Source organism: Mobula birostris, chromosome 22 (assembly GCF_030028105.1).
Source record: "Mobula birostris isolate sMobBir1 chromosome 22, sMobBir1.hap1, whole genome shotgun sequence".
Taxonomy (NCBI): Eukaryota; Metazoa; Chordata; class Chondrichthyes; order Myliobatiformes; family Myliobatidae; genus Mobula; species Mobula birostris.
In genome coordinates this window covers 46,978,419-47,001,299 of record NC_092391.1, presented here as the reverse complement: position 1 = coordinate 47,001,299, position 22,881 = coordinate 46,978,419, and positions in this window count along the sequence as shown.

Genomic DNA, 22,881 nt, shown 5'->3' with positions numbered 1-22,881 from the left:
TGAGGGAAAAGAATCTGCGTGCATTCCCCTATCCACACCCCTCATAATTTTTAAACCTCGATGAGATCGCCCCTCATTTTCCTGTGCTGCAGGGAATACAGCACTAACTTACTTGCCCTTTCCCTATAACTCAGGTCACAGAGTTGAAGACTGATGAAATTTATAAAAATAAGAAGAAGAATTGAAAGTGAAGATAAAAACTTTACATCGCTGGATATGGCTGCCAACTAAGCTCATAAAAATCTGGGTTTGGAGCTGGAATGGAATTGAAAACATGAAGCAGATTTTTCAATGACTTTGGATAAAGTTCACAGTGCAGGAGGATGCATGGGAAGCCTGGAGAATATTATAATAGTTGAAATATGGAGGTCACAAAAGCAGCGATGATTTCAGCAACAGATGGCTCAAATGGAGAATAGCTGACATGAGTCTTTGTGAGGGAAAATGGGGAGGTGGGGAGCAGTATAAAACCATGGATCTTTCTAAAACATTCAGCCCATCGCATCTATGCCAGCTGAAAAAGAGTTGTACAACTTACTCGAACCTTCCAGCACTGGTTAGAACCAGATCAGAGGCATTCAAGTCTGGAGGTCAAGAATGCTACGAAAGGTGCAGGTATGATCGCATGAGCGAAGTGGAGTTTCTGGACTAGACTGGAATCAACGAGGAATGCTCGACAACTGTGGCAGGGTTTGAATGCCATAACCTCCAACAAAGCTAAATCTTGCGACGTAGGGGACAACAGCTTCACTCCCAGATGGCCTTAAGGACTTCGATGGTCATTTTGACCACCAAAAGAGGATGGAGTGATCGCGCACCCCAAAGTCTTCCAATGATCCCATGTTCTCAGTATCTGAAGATGACATGGGGATTTCCATCAAGAGAGTGAATCCAAGGAAAGCATCCAGTCTGGGCAAAGTACCTGGCTGAGTACTGAAGACCTGGGCTGACCAGCTGGCTGGTGTATTCACTAATGCCTTCAGCTTCTCTCTCCAGCAGTGTGTGATGCCCACCTGGTTCAAGCAGTCTTCAATCATACCGGTACCCAAGAAGAGTGTGGTAACCTGTCTAAATGACTATCACCCAGTGGCACGGACAACCACAGTGATGAAGTGTTTTGAGAGGCTGGTGTTGAAGCATATCAGCTCTTGACTGAATGGTGACTTGGAGCTGCTCCATTTCAACTACTGAAGCAACAGGTCAACAGCAGATGCCTTCTCATTGGCTTTAAGCACAACCCTGGAACATCTGAACAGCAAAGATGTATGTATCTGGATGTTCTTTATCGATTACAGCCTGGTATTTTTCACCATCATCCGCTCAAAACTAATCATTAAGCTCCCAGACCTGGGCCTCAATACACCCTTGTAGAATTGGATCCTGGATTTCTTCACTCATAGACCTCAGTCAGTTTGGATTGGCAAAAACGTCTCCTCCACAATTTCCATCAGCACAGGAACACCGCAGAGATGTGTACTTAGCCCCCCTGCTCTATTCGTTTTACAGCTATGACTGTGTGGTTAAGTTGAGCTCCAACACCATATGCAAGTTTGCTGGCGACACCACCGTTGGAGATTGTACCAAACAGAGTAAAGAATCAGTGTACCGGAAGGAGACTGAAAACTCAGCTGAGTGGTGCAATGGCAACAATCCACACAAAATACAGGAGGAACTCAGCAGGCCAGGCAGCATCCATGGAAAAAAGTGCAGCTGATATTTCGGGCCGAAACCCTTCGGCAGGTCCTGCATTTCAGCATTTTGTGTGTGTTGCTCGGATTCCAGCATCTACAGGTTATTTCTTGTTTGTTTTGTAATAAGAGCAATCTTGCACTCAATGTCAATAAGACCAAGAAACTGACTGTTGACTTCAGGGGAGAGAAACCAGAGATCCATGAGTCCGTAATCATCAGCGGATCAGAGATAGAGAGGGTCAGTAGCTTTAAATTCCTGGGTTTCACTATCTCAGAGGAGCAGTCCTGGACCCATCATATAAATATAACGGCAAATGAAGCACGACAGTGCCTCTACTTCCTCAGGAGTCGGCAGAGGTTTGGCATGCCATCAAAAAACCTAGGCAAACTTTTATAGATGCGTGGTGGAATGTGTGCTGATTGGCTGAATTACGGCCTGGTATGGGAACGTTCTACAAAAGGCAGTGGATTCAGCCCAGTACATCATGGATAAGCTCTTCCCTATCATTGGGCACATCTACACGAAAAATAGCAGTAAAAAAGCAGCATCCATCATCAAAGATTGTCACCATCCAGCCCATGCTCTTTTCTCGCTGCTGCCATCAGGTAGATAGCACAGGTGCCTCAGGACTCACACCACCAGGTTCAAGAACAGTTACTACCCTCAACTATCAGGCTCATGAACAAAAGGGGATAACTGCATTCATTTAAGGACCCTATAATATTGTTGTTTCATGACCATTATTTATTGCTAATTATTTATATCTGCATTTGCACAGTTTGTTTACAGTTATCAGTTCCAGATGTTTACAGTTTACAGTCACTGTTCTATAGATTTGCTCCGTATGCCCACAGAAAAAGAATCTTGGGGTTGTATGTGGTTACATGTATGTCCTCTGATAATAAATTTTACTTAGAATTTTGAATTTTGAATTTTGGTTCCATAGCCCTTCAGGTAACATCACCAACTGTTTCAATGTGATCTGAGTCTCCAGCTCCACGTCTTCTTTTGACAGCAGACGCCGTGCGCCTTTTGAACCATTTTATTGAACTTCGAGGTATGTGAAGAAATTTTTTTTTTTTTGGCGTGTGCCTGTGTGCGTGCGAGTCTATGTGTGTGCGTGCGTCCATGATGATGTCTTTTTCATGGCTTTTTACAAGGCGTGGAGCGAGAGAGAGAGACTGTGTGGCACGCCACTCCTCACACAGACATCTTCGCAGTATTTTTCCCTTTATTTTACGAGGTCGAGTTGCGATCTCGACACTCAACCCAGCACAGATGGAAAGCGTACTCGGGAGCGGACCCAACTGATTTCGAACCCGGGAACCTCCACTCCCAGGTCCGGCGCCAAAATCATTGCGCCACCATGTGAAGAAATATTCTATAGACTCATTGCTTCTCAACCACACTCAAACCTACCATTTATTGCATGTTCCCTTGCCCTTTGCACCTTCCACCCCTCCCCCTTCCACACATAGATAATCACATAATTTGGATTAAATTCCATAAGCCATTTTCTGCCCAACTGACCAAATCATTGACATCTTTTGGGAGTCTTGAATATTCTATCTCACTGGAGCTATTTTTTACATTATCTTAAAACCTCTTTACCATCATATTAGTAGAAGAAAGGAATTTCCTTCTGTTGTTACATTTTATTAGGTACACCTGTACACCTGGTTGTTAATGCAAATATCTAATCAGCCAATCACGTAGCTGCAACCCAATGCATAAAAGCAAGCAGACATAGCCAAGAGGTTCAGTTGTTATTCAAACCAAATATCAGAATGGGGGAAGGAACGTGAACTAAATGACTTCGACCATAGAATGATGTTGTTGGTGCCATACATGGTGGTTTGGGTATCTTAGAACCTGCTGATCTCCTGGGATTTTCATGTACAACAGTCTCCAGAGCTTACTGAGAATAGTGAGAAAAAACAAAAAAAAATCCAGTAATCAACAGTTTTGTGGGTGAGATGCCTTATTAATGAGGGGAATGGCCAGAGTGGTTCTAGCTGACAGGAAGGTAACAGTAACTGAAATAATGAGGCATTACACCAGTGGTGTGCAGGAGAGTATCTCTGAACGCACAGCACATCGAACCTTGAAGCAGATGGGCTGCAGCAGTAGAAGACCACACTGGGTTCTACTCCCGTACATAATAAAGAGGCTGCTGAGTGGATATTTGATTGAACCCTGCAAAACCCTAATGCTGATAGCTTTCCAGTGAAAGAAACACCCATTACCAATCACCACTTCCCTCCTGTTACTGAGTTGGATTTGGGTATAATTAGATTATTAGATTATGAGGACACGCGGTCCTCTTTTATTGTCATTTAGTAATGCATGCATTAAGAAATGATACAATGTTCCTCCAGAATGATATCACAGAAACACAAGACAAACCAAGACTGAAAAAAACTGACAAAATCCACATAATTATAACATATAGTTACAACAGAGCAAAGCAATACTGTAATTTGATGAAGAACAGACCATGGGCACAGTAAAAAAAAGTCTCAAAGTCTCTCGAAAGTCCCATCATCTCACGCAGATGGTGGAAGGAAGAAAACCTGTCCTTGCCATGAGCTTCCAGCGCCGGAAACTTACCGATGCGGCATCTTGGAAGCACCCAACCACAGTTCGACTCTGAGTCCGTCTGAAATCTTCGAGCCTCCGACCAGCCCTCTGACACCGAGCACCGAGCACTGAGCACCATCTCTGCCGAGCACTTCAACCCCAGCCGCGGCAACAGGCAATAGGCAAAGCCGAGGATTTGGGGCCTTCCCCTCTGGAGATTCTCGATCGCACAGTAGCAGCGGCAGCGAAGCAGGCATTTCAGAAGTTTCTCCAGATGTTCCTCTACGCTTCTCACGTCTGTCACCATCAAATCAGAATTGTGCACGGTACCTATTTAACAAATACGATATCATTTTAGAGCGGCTGCTTTCCTGGGGATTCCTTTAACTTCTCCTTTTCTGACCAGCTTGCAGTGTTTTTCTGACCCTCTTGACCAACATGTCAAAAGTCTGGGATAATATTGGATGATCCTTTTAAGTTTGTGCTGAAAAGAACACCAAATATTACAAATACTGCCTGGTTTAAATTCTCGGGGAAGACCAAGGTTGGCAAAACATCACACAAATACATGCACAGGTGATCTCACCAGAACTGAAAATGTACCTGGTGGGTGCATAATAATGGGAGGAATCACTATAAGAAAACAATGAAAAGCGTGGAAGAAGATGAAAACTAAAGGTAAGGCAAAATTAGGCCCATGGCACCAGGAAAACACGTAGAAGCAATCTTCAGTTGGAAGGTCTCCACCCAAATCGTCGAGTGTTTATTCCTCTCCACGGACGTAGCCTGATCTGCTGAGTTCCTCCATCGCTTTGTGTGTATTGCTTAATAGAAGCTCACTTTGTATGATCTAATTCCAGAATGTGTATTCCTGCTGGTGGAGCTATGGATTGCCAGAGCTATCAGTGCATCTAGGTGTAGCGCACTCTATGCTTCTTGTATTAATGTACGGGATCAGTAACTTTAAACAAATTTGAATGAACCTTGTATAAGGACATCTCAGACCTTCAATTTTAATGCAACCAAAAACTCATATGCAGTAAACAAGCTGAACTGATTAAATTTACTTCGTTCCATTTTCAATTGGCTATACCTCAATAGCACTTCCACATTTCCACCACCTTTCTTGATGAAGAATGACACAATCATTTATTAGCTTACTTGCAACCTGAACTCTCAATTCCCACACTGAGCAAATGCCCCTGCTGCTTCTCCCCAGTTCTCCGAAATTGAGCAGTGAAATGATTAGAGTACTGAATTGCTGCCAGTGTGCACAATACAGTGCAGCTAATCTAAAGTTGTTCTGAACGTGGATGCCAAACTTCTTTTGGAGATGATAATTCTGATTAATGGTTTTCTATAAGTCACCATATTAACAATGTCTATCAAACTGATATGTGATACAAGCAAATATGCTGAAAACAAATTCTGAACCAAATGACGAGTTTCTGTTTGTGCACTTTTAAATAGGCCACATGCCGCGGTGTGGCCTGCTCCAGACAGTCAGGGAAGGAGACGAGGCGGTGGTATGGTGCAGCCTCCATGCTGGACTGGGGGCTGGTGCCTCCTTTCAGTGCTGCCTCCAGTGTTCACTCGGTGGAAGACAAGCTTGGTTGCTTTTGTCTGCAGACCGCTGTGGGCCTGCTCTTGCTGGCAATGTCCATGACACAGGGACTTGGGCTATATTACATACATTTTTTTTGTGTGACAGTATGTTTATTGCTATCTTAGAGAAGGAGAAGATGGCAGCGCGACGCAGTGCGCGCAGCCTCTCCGGTGAATGATATCTGTAATCTGTCAAGTAGGGGACCATGTACAATTCTGATTTGATGGAGACAGACGTGAGAGTACGGAGGAACATCTGGAGAAACTTCTGAAATGCCTACTTTGCTGCCCAGCTACTGTGTGGTAACCGGAATCTCTGGAGCAGAAGGCCCCGAATCCTCAGCTTTGATTGTATCGGTGGCCGGGGCTGGGTTGAAGGCGCTCAGCAGAGGATGGTGCTCGGGAGGCTGTATCAGAGGGGCTGGTCGGAGGCTCAAAGTTTTCGGATGGACAGACTTGGTGTCGGCTGTGGTCGGCTGCTTCCAAGGCATCAGCAGTTGTCGGTGCCTTGGAGATTTGTGGCAGGGAGCTTCTCCCTTTTGCTGCCTGCTATCGGGGACTCAGGAGTCGATCGGGACTTGAGACTTTTTTTACCGTGCCCATGGTCTGTTCTTTATTAGATTATGGTATTGTTTTGCACTGCTGTAACTATATGTTATAATTATGTGGTTCTGTCAGTATTAGTCTTTGGTTTGTCCTGTTTTCTGTGGTATCACTCTGGAGGAACATTGTATCATTTCTTAATGCATGTATGCATTTCTAAATGACAATAAAAGAGGACTGAGTGTTCTCATAATCTAATCTTATATGTGCCTTGTGCTGTGTATGACTGTTGGTACTGCATTTTGTACCTTGGCCCCAGAGGAACGCTGTTTGGTTAGGCTCTATTCATGGGTATTCATGTATGGTTAAATGACAATTAAACTTGAACTTAAATTTGCTGGTCAAAATGTATTGAGAGGTAAACTAAGGAATATTCATCCCAAGGTAAACCAATTTAAAATGCAAAATATGCAAGCCACATATTGAGCAACCAAGAGCTTTGAAAGAAAGCTCAAGAGCATTATGAGGGAAAACCCTGATGAAGAGTCATGGCCTGAACCATTGACCGTACTCTTTTTCACTGATACTGGGTTCCTCCAGCATCCTGTGTGTGTTATTAGGAGCTTAGCTATACTGGATTGGTTGTTGGGTAATGAACTGGGGCAATTGTGGAGCTTAAGGTAAAGGAATTCTTAGGAGTCAGAGATCACAATATGATTGAGTTCAACTTGAAATTTGATAGAGAGGACATAAAGTATGGTGCAGCAGTATTTCAGTGGAGTAAAGGAAATTACAGTGGCACGAGAGAGGAGTTGGCCAAAGTAAATTGGAGGAGATGCTGACAGAGAAGATAGAAGAGCAGCCATCGCTTATATTTCTGGGAAAAATGAGGAAGGTGCAGGATAGATGTATTAAAAAAAAGGAGATACTCTAACGACAAATTAGTACAACCATGGCTGACAAGGGAAATCAAAACTAATGTAAAAGCAAAGGAGAGGGCATACAACAGAGCAAAAATTAAGAGGCGATAGAGGTTTGGGATGCTTTTAAAACCTACAGAAAGCAACTAAGAGTCATTAGGAGGGAAAAGATGTAATATTAAAGCAATCTAGCAAAAAATATTAAGGTGACTGGTAAAAGCTTTTCTTCAGGTATATAAAAATAAAACAGAGAGGTGAGGGTGAATATGGACCACTAGAAAATGAGGTCAAAGTAATAATAATGAGGCACAAGGAGATGCCAGATGAACGAAATGAGTATTTTGCATCAGTCTTCACTATGGAAGACATTATCTGTGTGTCAGGTGTTGAAGGGTGTGAGGACAGAGAAGAGAGTGCAGTTATTATTACAACGGAGAAGGTGCTCAAAAAGTTGAAAGACCTAAAGGTATATAAGTCACCCAGACCAGATGAAATGCACCCTCGGGTTCTGCAAGAGTTAGTGTAGAGATTGTTGAGGCATTAGAAATGATCTTTCAAGAATCATTGGATTCTGGCATGCCTAAGAAGAACTGGAAAATTGCAAATGTCATTCCACTCTTTTAGAAAGGAGGGAGGCAGCAGAAAGGAAATTGTAGACAAGTTAGCCCGACCTCAGTGATTGGAAAAATGTTGCAGTCAATTGTTAGGGACGAGGTTATGGAGTACCTGCTGACACAGGGCAAGATAGGACAAAGTCAGCATGGTTTCCCAGGGCACCACTGCTCAATACAAGAGGACATGGCTTTAAGGTAAAGGGTGGGAAGTTCAAGGGGGATAGTAGAGGAAGGTTTTTTACTCAGAGAGTGGTGGGTACGTGGAATGCACTGCCTGAGTCAATGGTAGAGGCAAATACACTAGTGAAATTTAAGAGACTACTAGACAGGTATATGGAGGAATTTAAGGTGGGGGTTATATGGGAGGCAGGGTTTGAGGGTCAGCACAACAATGTGGGCCAAAGGGCCTGTACTGTGCTGTACTATTCTATGTTCTGTTCTATGAAAATCTTGCCTGACAAACCTGTTGGAATTTTTTGAGAAGTTTACAAGAAGGATGAATAAAGACTATGCAATGGATGTTGTATATTTAGACTTTCGGAAGGCCATTGCAAGGTGCCACACAGGAGGCTGCTTACCAAGTTAAGACCCCATGGTATTGCAGGAAAGTTACTAGCATGCTTGGAGCATTGGCTGATTGGTAGGAGGCATCAAGTGGGAATAAAAGGACCCTTTTTTGGTTGATTGCCAATGATAAATGGTGTTCCGCAGAGGCCGGTATTGAAACTGCTTCTTTTTACGCATGTAAATCAATGATTTAGATGGTGGAATAGGTGGCCTTGTAGCCAAGTTTGCAGATGATACAAAGACTGGTGGAGGGACAGTTAATGTTGAGGAAACACGAAGACTGCAGAAGGACATAGACAAATTAAGAGAATGGGCAAGAAAGTGGCAAATGAAATACAATGTTGGAAAATGCGGAGTCATACACTTTGGTAGAAGAAATAAATGTACAGACTATTTTCTAAATGGGGAGAAGATTCAAAAATCTGAGATGAAAGGGACTTGTGAGTCCTTGTCAGAACACCATAGGGTTAAATTGCAGGCTGAGTCAGTGGTGAGGAAGACAAATGCAATGTTCGCATTCATTTCAAAAGGACTAGAATTATAAGAGCAGGGATGTGATGCTGAGGCTTTATGAGGCACTGGTGAGGCCTCATCATGAGTATTGTGAACCATTTTGGGTTCCTTATCTAAGAAAAGATGTGTTGACATTGGAGAGGGGTGACAGGAGGTTCACAAGGATGATTCCAAGAGTGAAATGGTTATCATATGAGGAATGTTTGATGGCACAAGGATGATTCCAGGAATGAAATGGTTATCATATGAGGACTGTTTGATGGCTCTGGGCCTGTACTCGCTGGAATTTAGAAGGATGGGGGGGGATCTCACTGAAACCTTTCAAATGTTGAAAGACCTATGTAGGGTAGATGTGGAAAGGATGGTTCCCATGATGGGGGAGTCTAGGACAAGAGGGCACAGCCTCAGGATAGAGGGGCGTCCATTTAAAACAGAGATGCGTGGTAATTTCTTTAGCCAGAGGGTGGTGAATTTGTGGAATTTGTTACCACAGGCAGCTGTGGAGGCCAAGTTGCTGGGTGTACTTAAGGCAGAGCTTGACAGGTTCTTGATTGGACACGGCATCAAAGGTTAAGGGGAGAAGGCTGGGGATAGAAAGGATCAGTCATGATTGAAAGGCAAAGCAGATTCGATGGGCCAAATGGACTAATTCTGCTCCTATGTCTTACGGTCTTTTGGTCTGTTACTAATAGGAAAAACAGTTTCCATAAGCAGTTCTGCTGCCGTGTAATTAAAGCATTTGATAAAATCTTAATGTTCATACCCTGATTAGAATCAAACCCAAGCCCAGGAAGTACATCTTTAAATATCTGTCATTTCTTTTACATCACAATGTGTCTGAATCTGAAAAAGATCATTTTGAGTGCAGAGTTATTAACTATAATATCCTCCGGGAAACTTTGAGACCAGTAATTACCTGATATGGTCCTTAACTGAAATCAGATAAAATCTAATGGTGGATCTTTAGATTATGAACTGGAAGATAATTATTTAGGGTGGTAATGGAGGATGAAACTGAGTCGTGGCTTCCCTCATTGACCATTTCTAATGCTGCTCTTTTTAAATCTGTACATAAATCTGATTCTGATCATTGTAGGAATTAATCTCTGCTTATGACACTGGGTTTGTCACTCATTTCAGTAACTTCTTCATCGTTGGGGAGTTTCTGCCAGAGCTGTACATTTGCTTTCCTGCTGAAGAATGCTTTAGGTGCCATTTGGATTTAACCCTTTCTGCAGCACCGGGCTGTTCAGCTTGCTGTTTAATTAACAACACAGGCACCATTCAGTGTTACAGAACAAGATGTTATGATTCAGAGATGATAGAAAGAAACTGAAGAACATATAACAATGTGTAAAGCAGGCAAAAGAAGAATACAAGGTTGAAAGTAACATTGTTATAGCCTTAGAAACAAGTAATTGTAACTCGTTAACTGTGTTTAAAATAGTGAAGGGTGTTATTACAAAGTCACCGGAGAGAAGTTCTGCTGGCTATGAAGTAGACTCTTTATTCGACAAACAGACACAGCAGGCATCATAATTGAAACCTGTTTAGGAGCAAGAGGTCTGTTCAACCCACTGCTACAATGTGCTAAAGATCAAAGGACAATTCCAAATTTACAATCCGTTCCCTCAATGCTTCCTTTGAGCTGCAAACAAACATCACACCTCCTGCTTTGCAGCCGCACCACAGACACCCAAATAATGAATTTAAATCAGCATTGTCTGGTCTCCCAATCAACTGTGATATCTTCCAATTAGCTTGGTTCACAGTTCTTCGGAATCCATTATTCAGAGCTGAATTTTAGATTTATTTCATAATTTATATTCAAATCTGAAGTCATTTGCTGAAATTATTTGCTATATGTGCCAACCCCAAAAAGCACTCTAACAAAGGGCAGTAATACACAGTTTCCTTTATCCGGCAGTAATATCTGTCCCCTTTCGTTTCCATCTGCGTTCAGTGGATAAGGCATAATGAGATATGGTTTCTAAACCCAAGGTGCATTTGGAGTATTTGTTGCTGGTAAAAGGTACTGTCCTTAACCCAAGCCAGAACCATTGCTCCCAGAAAACTTACACTGCCTTATCACAGCTCCTTATGATATCATGTACCGAGTTTTTCCAGCGGAGCTGAATGAACAGAGTGAAGATTGCTGAGACTGGAAATCAAAACATAAAATGTCAGGAATGCTCAGTAAGTCAGGTTGCATCTGTGGGAAGAGAAACAAAGTTAACGTTTCAGTTTGAAGACCCTTCTTCAGAACTGGGGAGGAGGCAAAGGAGGTTTTTTAGACTGCAGGGAGGGTGGGTAAGGCATATCTCTGACAGAATAAAACTGGGGAGACCCAAGGGATAAACTTTAAATAAGGTTATCTGGTCAATGAATGAATGGGAACAATTAGAAGTGAGAACACGGGCGAAAGAATATGGGAGTGGTAAAATGCAGAGTAGCAGGACAATTTACACAAAATGCTGGAGGAATTCAGCAGGCCAGACAGCATCTATGGAGAAAAGTACAGTCAGTGTTTTGGGCCGAAACCCTTCAGCAGGACTGGAGATAAAACGCTGAGGAGTAGATTTGAAAGGTGGGAGGAGGGGAGAGAGAAACACCAGGCGATGGGTGAAACTTGGAGTAGGAGGGATGAAGCAAAGAGCTAGGAAGTTGATTGGTGAAAGAGAGAAGGCCATGGAAGAAAGAAGAAAAGTTGTGGGGGGGAGGTGGGGGTGGAAGGAACACCAGAGGGAGGTGATGGGCAGGCAAGGAGATACATGAGAGAGGGAAAGGGAATGGGAAATGGTGAAGCGGGGGGAGGTGGTGGAGGCATTACTGGAGGTTTGAGAAATTGGAGTTCATGCCATCAGGTTGGGGACTAACCAAAAGGAATATAAGATGCTGTCTGTCCTGCTGAGTTTTTCCAGCATTTCTGTTCATATTTCAGATTTCTAGTGTTTGTAGTTCCTTTGATTTTCAGAGAAATCAAATTGCCTAAAATTGTAGAGTTTAGTACAGGGTTCAGAGGCTGCAAGGTCCTCAGACAGAAGATGAGGTCTTGTTTCTTGAGCCTGTAGTGGCCTCATTGTAACAGTGTTAGAAGCTAAAGTCAGAGGTATCAGTACTACAGTGGAGTAAAGGGAATTACAGAGACATAAGAGAGAAGTTGATCAGAATTGATTGGAAAAGAACACCGGCAGGGATAATGGCAAAGCAGCAGTGGCTGAAATTTCTGGAAGTAATCCGGAAGGCACAGGAGATATATATACCCCAAAGAGGAAGAAGTATTCTAAAGGAAAGATGACACAACCATAGCTAACAAGAGAGGTCCAAACCAACATAAGAGGCAAGAGAGGGCATATAATAGTGCAAAAAGTAGTTTGAGGATTGGGAACAGGAAGCAACTAAAAAGTTATGAAGAATGTAAAGATTGAATATGAAAGTAAGCTAGCCAATAATATTAAAGAAGATACTGGGAGTTGCTTCAGATACATAAAGTATAAAAGAAAGGCGAGAATGGATATCAGACCGCTGGAAAATGATGCTGGAGAGGTAGTAATGGGGGACAATGAAATGGTGGATTAACTGAATAAGTATTTTGTATCAGTTTTCATTGTGAAAAACACTAGCAGTATGGTGGAAGTTTCAGATGTCAGGGATCTTGAAGTGAGTGAAGTTACCAGAAATAAAGAGAAGGTTCCTGCGAAACTGAAGAGTCTGAAGGTAGATGGGTCACCTGGATGAGATGGTGTACACCCCAGAGTTATAAAAGAGGTGGCTGAAGAGATTATGGAGGCATTAGTAATGTTCTATCAAGAATCACTAGATTCTGGAATGTTCCAGAAGACTGGAAAATTGCAAATGTCACTCCACTCTTTAAGAAGGGAAAGAGGCAGAAGAAAGGAAACTATAGGCCAGTTAGTCTGATCTCAGTGGTTGGGAAGATATTGGAGTTGATTATGAAGGATGAGGTCTTGAGGTACTTGGAGGCACATGATAAAACAGGCTGTAGTCAGCATGGTTTCCTCAAGGGAAAATCTTGCCTGACAAATCTGTTGGAATTCTTTGAAATAACAAGCAGGATAGACAAAGGCGAATACCAGTTGATGTTGTGTACTTGGATTTTCCGAAGGCCTTTGACAAGGTGCCACACATGAGGCTGTTTAGCAAGCTATGAGCACATGGTATTACAGGAAAGATTCTAGCATGGATAAAGCAGAAGCTGATTGGCAGGAGGCGACGAGTGGGAATAAAGGGGGCATTTTTTGGCTGGCTGCCGGTGACTAGTAATGTTATACAGGGACTGATATGTTGGGGCGATTCTTTTTTATATTATAGGTCAATGATTTGGATGATGGAATTGATAGCTTTGTTGCAAAGTTTGCAGATGATATGAAGATAGATGGAGGGCAGGTAGGTTTGAGGAAGAGACTACAGAGGACTTAGACAGATTAGGAAAATGGACAAGGAAGTGGCCGATGGAATATACAGTGTCAGGAAGTGTGTGGTCATGCACTTCAGTAGAAGAAATTAATAAGATGACTATTTTCTAAGTGGAGAAAAAATATTAAAAGAACTGTGGTGCAAAAGGACTTGCGAGTCCTTGTGTAGGATTCCCTAAAACTTACTTTGCAGTTTGAGTCTGTGGTGAGGAAGGCAAATGCAATGTTAGTATTCATTTCAGGAAAACTAGAATATAAAAGCAAGGACGTAGTTTTGAGACTTTATAAAGCACTGGTGAAGCCTCACTTACAGCATTGTGAACAGTTTTGGCCCATTTATCTTAGAAGGGATGTGCTGCAACTGGAGAGGGTTCTATTGAGGTTCATGAAAATGATTCCAGGATTGAATGGCTTGTCATATGAAGGACGTTTGATGACTCTGGGCCTGTTTTTGCTGGAATTCAGAAGAATAAGGGATGACCTCATTGCAACCTATTAAATGGTGGAAGGCCTTGATATAGTGGAAGTGGAGAGGATGTTTCTCGTGGTGACACAGCCTCAGAATAGAGGGGTGTCCTTTCTGAATGGAGAAGAGGAGAATTTCTTTAGCCAGAGAGTGGTGAATTTGTGGAATACATTGTCACAGGCAACTGTGGAGGCCAAGTCTTTATGTATAAGGCAGAGGTTGATAGATTCTTGATTGGTCAGGACATGAAGGGGTATGGGGAAAAGGCAGGAGGTTAGGTCCTAGAGGAAAATTAGATCAGCAATAATGAAACGGCGGAGCAGACTCAATGGGCCAAATGGCATAATTATGCTCCTGTATCTTATGGTCTTATGGTAAGAGACCATAGACTGATTGGTCAGATGAGGAATGGGATGGAGAATTATTGTGACAGGGAATGAGATGATCAGGATCTCACAGTGGACTGAGCACTGATGCTCAGCAAAGCGAGTACCCAATCAAATTTTGCTTCTCCAGTGTAGAGCAGAGAACCTTGTTAACACCGATTCCAGGACACTAGGTTAGAAGTGCAAGTGAGTATCTGCTTCAGCTTCAGCTGAAAGGTTTATTTGCATCCTTGAATGGTGGAAGGGAAGTGAAAGGACAGGTGTTCCATCTCAAGTGTTTCCAGGGGAAAGTGCCATAATTGGGAGGATTGCAGTTTTGAAAGGGACAATCCCTACAAAATGCTGAAAGTGCAGAAGAGAGGAAAATATTCTCCACAAGTTCTGTCACCTTCAAGATCTTCCACCACCAGACACAGCTTCCCCTTTCCTCCCTTCTCAACATTCCATTGTAACGCTTTCACAGTAAGTTTTCATATAAATGTCAATGTTCACGGTGATGATATTAATGTGTCTGACTCTCCCCACCTATCTGTCATGTGATAAATGGGACTCCCAATTTCAGAAAAGGATATATCTGTTTTCAATCTTTTGCATGCAGCTCTTTGAATAATCTCAATAGGCATTATTTAATATACTAGTGTAAGAATCCCATAATATATTATTTCAGAATCTTTGTATGCCTCTATATCTCTGAAGCTTAATCCAGCCTAATTTGAAATCAAAGTGAGTGGATAATTTGCTAAGCTAAGCATATTTTCTTCATTAAAAAGTTGAGGAAATTTTGACTCTTTCTTTATGCGTTCCCCTACACCAGATGGTACATTATTCAGATGGACATTTTTATAAGCTGCTGTAATGTCTGATGTTCACTGCACTTTGGGGGATGGAAAATGGGCAAAGAACAGATGAAAATGTTGTTTTCATGTCATAGCTTCTGAAAAATTATTAACTGTTTGGGATAATGACTAAAATAATTCTAAATAACTTTGGTCTATTGACAGCCAACAAACGGAATCTTGGAAATCTTTTATCCTGCTTCACTTTTGAGGGGTACATTGAACACTGTAGTCCAATTTCTAAATGACAACAACTTGAAAAACACTTATTTCTCTAACTTGGAAGCGGTACTCATCTTGCAAGCATTGTAAGTTCATGAATACAAATAGCCATGTGTTCAGTCCATCAGCAGTAACACTGTGAATTGAAGATACACACGATTTATTCAGAAGGACATGAAACACGTATTTCAGAAGGAGCTGGATAGGTCACACAGCAGGCAGCTGAAGGAGATGTGTCAAGTGAAGGCAAGGTAGTTCATTATGGTGAATAACGGGAATATATTGGAGGGTAGCCATCAATTGACAAATTTCACACCCTGGAAGCGGAGTGTTCAGGTAGTAGAATCAGGCAGGATTAAATAGCTTCCATTTATTTTATCAAAGATTTAACCCCCCTCCCTTTAGATTATGACCACATGTTATCTACTCCTCATCAGCTGGAGACCTCCTGGGGTGAAGCACTGTCATTAAGCAATCATCTCAGATGGCAAACAGTACAAGATACAAATTACAAAATAAATAAATAAATAAATAAATAAATAAGCAAAAATGAGTGTAGGCTTTCAGGCTCTTGTATCTCCCCCTGATGGTAGTAACAAGAAGGGGACATATCCCAGATGATAAGGGTCCTTAATGATGGATGCCACCTTCTTAAGGCCTTGGTTTTTAAAGATCTCCTCAATGGAGAGGAGGGTTGTGCTTATGATGGTACTGGTTGAGTCTACAGCCCTCCACAGTCTCTTTCAATCCTATACATTGAAGGCTCCATGTCAGGCTAAAATGCACCCTATCAGAATGGTCTCCTCTGTATACCTGTAAAAACCTTCAAGAGTCTTTGGTCACATACCATATCTCCTCAAACTTCTAACAAAGCAGATCGACTGGTGTGCCTTCTTCGTGATTCCACCAATATGTTGGGCTCAAGACAGATCCTCTGAGATGTTGATGCCCAGGAATTTGAATCAGTTCACCCTTTCCACTGCTGGTCCCTCAGTGAGGTCTGGTACATCTTTTACCTTGACTTCCCTTTTCTGAAGTCCACAATCAATTTCTTGGTCTTGTTGATGTCGAGACATCAACCAGACAATCTACCTCATCCTGTACACCACCTCATCACCATCTGAGATTCGGCCAACAACAGTGGTGTCACTGGAGAATTCATAGATGATGTTTGAACTGTAGCTAGCCAGACAGTCGTAAGTGTAGACAGAATTGAGCAATGCGCTGAGCACACATTTTTGCGGTGCTCCTGCATAAATTGTCAGTGAGGAGGAAACATTATTTTTGATCTGCATTGACTATGGTCTCCTGGTGTGAAAGTCAAGGATGAATTGTAGAGGGAAGTACAGATGCCTGGGTTTTGAAGCCCGTTGATTAGCACTGAGGGGATGATGCTGTTGAACGCCACTCTAATCAAAAAACAGCAGCCTCGGGGATGTTTTGCTATCGTCTTGGTGCTCCAAAGCCAAGTGAAGAGCCAGTGAGATTTCAGCTACAGGAGACAAATTTCAGTGGGTCCAGGTCATCCCTCAGGCAGAAGTTAATTCTATCCATAACCACAACCTCTTGAAGCACTTCATTATGATAGATGTGAGCGCCAATAGTCAATAGTCACTGAGGCAGCTGACCCTACTTCTCTTGGGCACTGGTATGATTGCTGCTCTTTTGAAGCAGTTGGGAACCTCAGCCCTCAGCAGTGAGAGTTTCAAGACATTCTTGAGCTCTCCAGCCATTTTATTGGTGCAGGTTTTCAGTACCCGGCCAGGAACACATTTGAGAAGTTTCACCCTCTTGAAGGATGTTCTGACATTAGACTCTGAGACAGAGATCACAGGGTTACCAGATACTGTGGGGATTTTCACAGGTGTAGTGTTACCCTCCCTTTCAAAGTATGCATTAAAGGTGTTGAGTTCATCAGGGAGGGGCACTTCACTACCATTTATGCTGTTAGGTATACCAGTAATGGCACGTAACCCTTGCCTCAGCTGTCATGGATCTGATTGTAACTCTAACATCACACAAAATTGCCTGTTCTATCTATGACCTTCTGTAGGTTGTACCTGGACTTCTTGTAGGGTTCTGGATCATCAGTCTGGAATGCTACAGATCTATCCCTCAACAGATTGCCAATCTCCTGGTTCATCCAAGGCTTCTAGTGTAGGAAAATTCGGTATGTTCTTGAAGGCACACAGATCTTAAAGTCAGTGATGGCCATGGCATACTTATTTCGATCCAAATATCCATCGCTGAATATGGAGTAGTCTGTATTCAGATCTGGGTGAGACAGAACAGTCTACAAACATTCTCCACCTCCCTTGACCATACAGTTGCAGTCCTCACCACTGGTGCTGCAGTTCCTAGTCTCTGCCTATATGTCAGGAGTAGAAGTAGTCAGAAGATTAGATACACCAAAGTGCAGGTGTAGGATGAAAAGATAACAGATCTTCAAACAGATCTGATTGAAATCCCATGTGATGATAGGGAGGGTTTCAGGGTGCACTGTCTCATGACATCATAAAATAGAACCACCATCGCCCCTGGAGAACAGAGAAAGGCAGAAAGTTTGTTCTTAGAACATAGAACATAGAATAGTACAGCACAGTACAGGCCCTTCGGCCCACAACGTTGTGCCGACCCTCAAACCCTGCCTCCTATATAAGCGCAAACAACAGGAATTCTGCAGATGCTGGAAATTCAAGCAACACACATCAAAGTTGCTGGTGAACGCAGCAGGCCAGGCAGCATCTGTAGGAAGAGGTGCAGTCGACGTTTCAGGCCGAGACCCTTCGACTGACGAAGGGTCTCGGCCTGAAACGTCGACTGCACCTCTTCCTACAGATGCTGCCTGGCCTGCTGCGTTCACCAGCAACTTTGATGTGTGTTGCTCCTATATAAGCCCCCACCTTAGATTCCTCCATATACCTGTCTAGTAGTCTCTTAAACTTCACGAGTGTACCTGCCTCCACCACTGACTCAGGCAGTGCATTCCACGCACCAACCACGCTTTGAGTAAAAAACCTTCTTCTAATATCCCCCTTGAACTTCCCACCCCTTACCTTAAAGCCATGTCCTCTTGTATTGAGCAGTGGTGCCCTGGGGAAGAGGTGCTGGCTATCCACTCTATCTATTCCTCTTATTATCTTATACACCTCTATCATGTCTCCTCTCATCCTCCTTCTCTCCAAAGAGTAAAGCCCTAGCTCCCTTAATCTCTGATCATAATGCAAACTTTCTAAACCAGGCAGCACCCTGGTGAATCTCCTCTGTACCCTTTCCAATGTTTCCACATCCTTCCTATAGTGAGGTGACTAGAACTGGACACAGCACTCCAAGTGTGGCCTAACCAGAGTTTTACAGAGCTGCATCATTACATCGCGACTCTTAAACTCTATCCCTCGACTTATGAAAGCTAACACCCCATAAGCTTTCTTAACTACCCTATCCACCTGTGAGGCAACTTTCAGGGATCTGTGGACATGTACCCCGAGATCCCTCTGCTCCTCCACACTACCAAGTATCCTGCCATTTACTTTGTACTCTGCCTTGGAGTTTGTCCTTCCAAAGTGTACCACCTCACACTTCTCCAGGTTGAACTCCATCTGCCACTTCTCAGCCCACTTCTGCATCCTATCAATATCTCTCTGCAATCTTTGACAATCCTCTACACTATCCACAACACCACCAACCTTTGTGTTGTCTGCAAACTTGCCAACCCACCCTTCTACCCCCACATCCAGGTCGTTAATAAAAATCACGAAAAGTAGAGGTCCCAGAACAGGTCCTTGTGGGACACCACTAGTCACAATCCTCCAATCTGAATGTACTCCCTCCACCACCACCCTCAGCCTTCTGCAGGCAAGCCAATTCTGAATCCACCTGGCCAAACTTCCCTGGATCCCATGCCTTCTAACTTTCTGAATAAGCCTACCATGTGGAACCTTGTCAAATGCCTTACTAAAATCCATATAGATCACATCCACTGCACTACCCTCATCTATATGCCTGGTCACCTCCTCAAAGAACTCTATCAGGCTTGTTAGACACGATCTGCCCTTCACAAAGCCATGCTGACTGTCCCTGATCAGACCATGATTCTCTAAATGCCTATAGATCCTATCTCTAAGAATCTTTTGCAACAGCTTTCCCACCACAGATGTAAGGCTCACTGGTCTATAATTACCCAGACTATCCCTACTACCTTTTTTGAACAAGAGAACAACATTCGCCTCCCTCCAATCCTCCAGTACCATTCCCGTGGACAACGAGGACATAAAGATCCTAGCCAGAGGCTCAGCAATCTCTTCTCTCGCCTCGTGGAGCAGCCTGGGGAATATTCCGTCAGGCCCCGGGGACTTATCTGTCCTAATGTATTTTAACAACTCCAACACCTCCTCTCCCTTAATATCAACATGCTCCAGAACATCAACCTCACTCATATTATCCTCACCATCATCAAGTTCCCTCTCATTGGTGAATACCGAAGAGAAGTATTCATTGAGGACCTCGCTCACTTCCACAGCCTCCAGGCACATCTTCCCACCTTTATCTCTAATCGGTCCTACCTTCACTCCTGTCATCCTTTTTTCCTTCACATAATTGAAGAATGCCTTGGAGTTTTCCTTTACCCTACTCGCCAAAGCCTTCTCATGCCCCCTTCTTGCTCTTCTCAGCCCCTTCTTAAACTCCTTTCTTGCTTCACTATATTCCTCAATAGACCCATCTGATCCCTGCTTCCTGAACCTCATGTATGCTGCCTTCTTCCACCTGACTAGATTTTCCACCTCACTTGTCCCCCATGGTTTCTTCACCCTACCATTCTTTATCTTCCTCACCGGGACAAATTTATCCCTTACATCCCGCAAGAGATCTCTAAACATCGACCACATGTCCACAGTACATATCCCTGCAAAAACATCATCTCAATTCACACCCGCAAGTTCTAGCCTTATAGCCTCATAATTTGCCTTTCCCCAATTAAAAATTTTCCTGTCCTCTTTGATTCTATCCTTTTCCATGATAATTATAAAGGCCAGGGAGCGGTGGTCACTGTCCCCCAGATGCTCACCCACTGAGAGATCTCTGACCTGACCCGGTTCATTACCTAGTACTAGATCTAGTATGGCATTCCCCCTGGTCGGTCTGTCCACATACTGTGACAGGAATCCGTCCTGAACACACTTAACAAACTCTGCCCCATCTAAACCCTTGGAACTAATCAGGTGCCAATCAATATTAGGGAGGTTAAAGTCACCCATGATAACAACACTGTTATTTTTGCACTTTTCCAAAATCTGCCTCCCAATCTGCTCCTCTGTATCTCTGCTGCTACCAGGGGGCCTATAGAATACCCCCAGTAGAGTAACTGCTCCCCTCCTGTTCCTGACTTCCACCCGTATTGACTCAAAAGAGGATCCTGCTACATTACCCACCCTTTCTGTAGCTGTAATAGTATCCCTGACCAGTAATGCCACCCCTCCTCCCCTTTTTCCACCCTCTCTATCCCTTTTAAAGCACTGAAAACCAGGAATATTGAGAATCCATTCCTGCCCTGGTGCCAGCCAAGTCTCTGTAATAGCCACTACATCATAATTCCATGTATGTATCCAAGCTCTCAGTTCATCACCTTTCTTCCTGATGCTTCTTGCATTGAGGTACACACACTTCAGCCCTTCTACCTTACTACCTTTACACCGTTTATTCTGCTTCTCTTTCCTCAAAGCCTCTCTGTATGTTAGATCTGGCTTTACTCCATGCACTTCTTTCACTGCTCTATCGTTCTGGATCCCATCCCCCTCACAAATTAGTTTAAACCCTTCCCGAACCATGCTAGCAAACCTACCTGCAAGGATATTGCTCCCCCTCCAGTTCAGGTGCAACCCATCCAATCTGTACAGGTCCCACTTTCCCCAGAAGAGATCCCAATGATCTAAAAATCTAAAACCCTGCTCCCTGCACCAACTCCTCAGCCACGCATTCAACTGCCATCTCCTCCAATTCTTACCATCACTGTCACGTAGCACTGGCAGCAATCCTGAGAACGTCACCCTTGAGGTCCTATTCTTCAGCCTTCTGCCTAATTCCCGAAACTCACACTTCAGGACCTCATCCCTCTTCCTGCCTATGTCATTGGTCCCAACATGTATCACGACTTCTGGTTGCTTTCCCTCTCATACCAGGATGTCGTGCACCCGGTCAGAGACATCCCGGACCCTGGCACCCGGGAGGCAACAAACCGTGCGGGTGTCCTTCTCACGTCCACAAAATCTCCTGTCTGCTCCCCTGACTATAGAGTCTCCAATGACGACAGCTCTCCTCTTCTCCATCCCACCCTTCTGCACCACAGGGTCAGACTCAGTGCCAGAGGCCCTGCCACCGTGGCTCACACCTGGTTGGCCGTCCCCGCCAACAGTATCCAGGACGGTAAACTTATTATTCAGGGAAATGGCTACAGGGGTGCTCTGCACTACCTGTCTGCTCACCTTCGCTTTCCCCCCTCTGACTATCACCCAACGGCCTGCTTCCGGCAGCCTAGGTGTGACTACCTCCCTGTAGCTCTCATCTATGACTGCCTCATTCTCCCTTATGAGTTAAAGGTCATCCAGGTGCTGCTCCAGATTCCTTACACAGTCTTCCAGATCACCCAGCCGTATGCACTTCTGGCAGATGTGATTCTGTGGGAGAGGGGCGCTCCCCCAAGACTGCCACATCTCGCATGAGAGGCATGTCACCGTCTCAGGAGACATTGTAAAAACTAACTGCGAGCTAGCTTGTCCTCCGCCTCTTCTCGTCGTAGCCTCTCGAGTCAAAGCCTCAAAGCTCCACTCCTTCACTGGCCCACTCACGCAATGTCAGTTCCTAAAACTGAAGGTAGGAGTAAGTACTGATCATCTGGAGATATGCTTCTGCAGTCGAGGGGACAAATGGAATCAGATGAGCAGCACAAGTTAATGACAAGTATTTCTTCATTCATCCTTGGGAGTGAGGGCATGTTGTGTTGGCGTGTACATGGAGTCTGCTTTTGGAAAGACAGATTTTCCTTTTGGCTCCATGTGGTGAGCCAGCTCGGAAGAAATGACGGAGTTGATTGAGATGTCAACCGTCCAGCAGAAGCTGAAAAGGAAGAATGTTTATCTTTGTATTTGAGTGGAACATGACTGCCACTTGAAACATCTATGATATTTATTTTGAGGGATGTGAAAGAGCAATCAGAGAGACCATAAAATATTGTTATGAATTAATGTAAAGTCATTTCTTTAGAAATTTTATATCTTAAAGTCTTCAAAAAGTGGTAAACTTATTATTGTCCAAGATAATCTTATAAGTATTTATGTCTTAAGTCAATAGTAATGAATGATGTTATTTATGTCAAGACATTAAAAATCGTCTCATATTTAGACTTGATCTTCACTGACTTTTACAATTTGAATTAGGATTAGCTTGAAAGATTTTAGCTCTCCCTCAAGGGTTATCAGGAAGTTGGCATTGAGGACCACCAGCATTT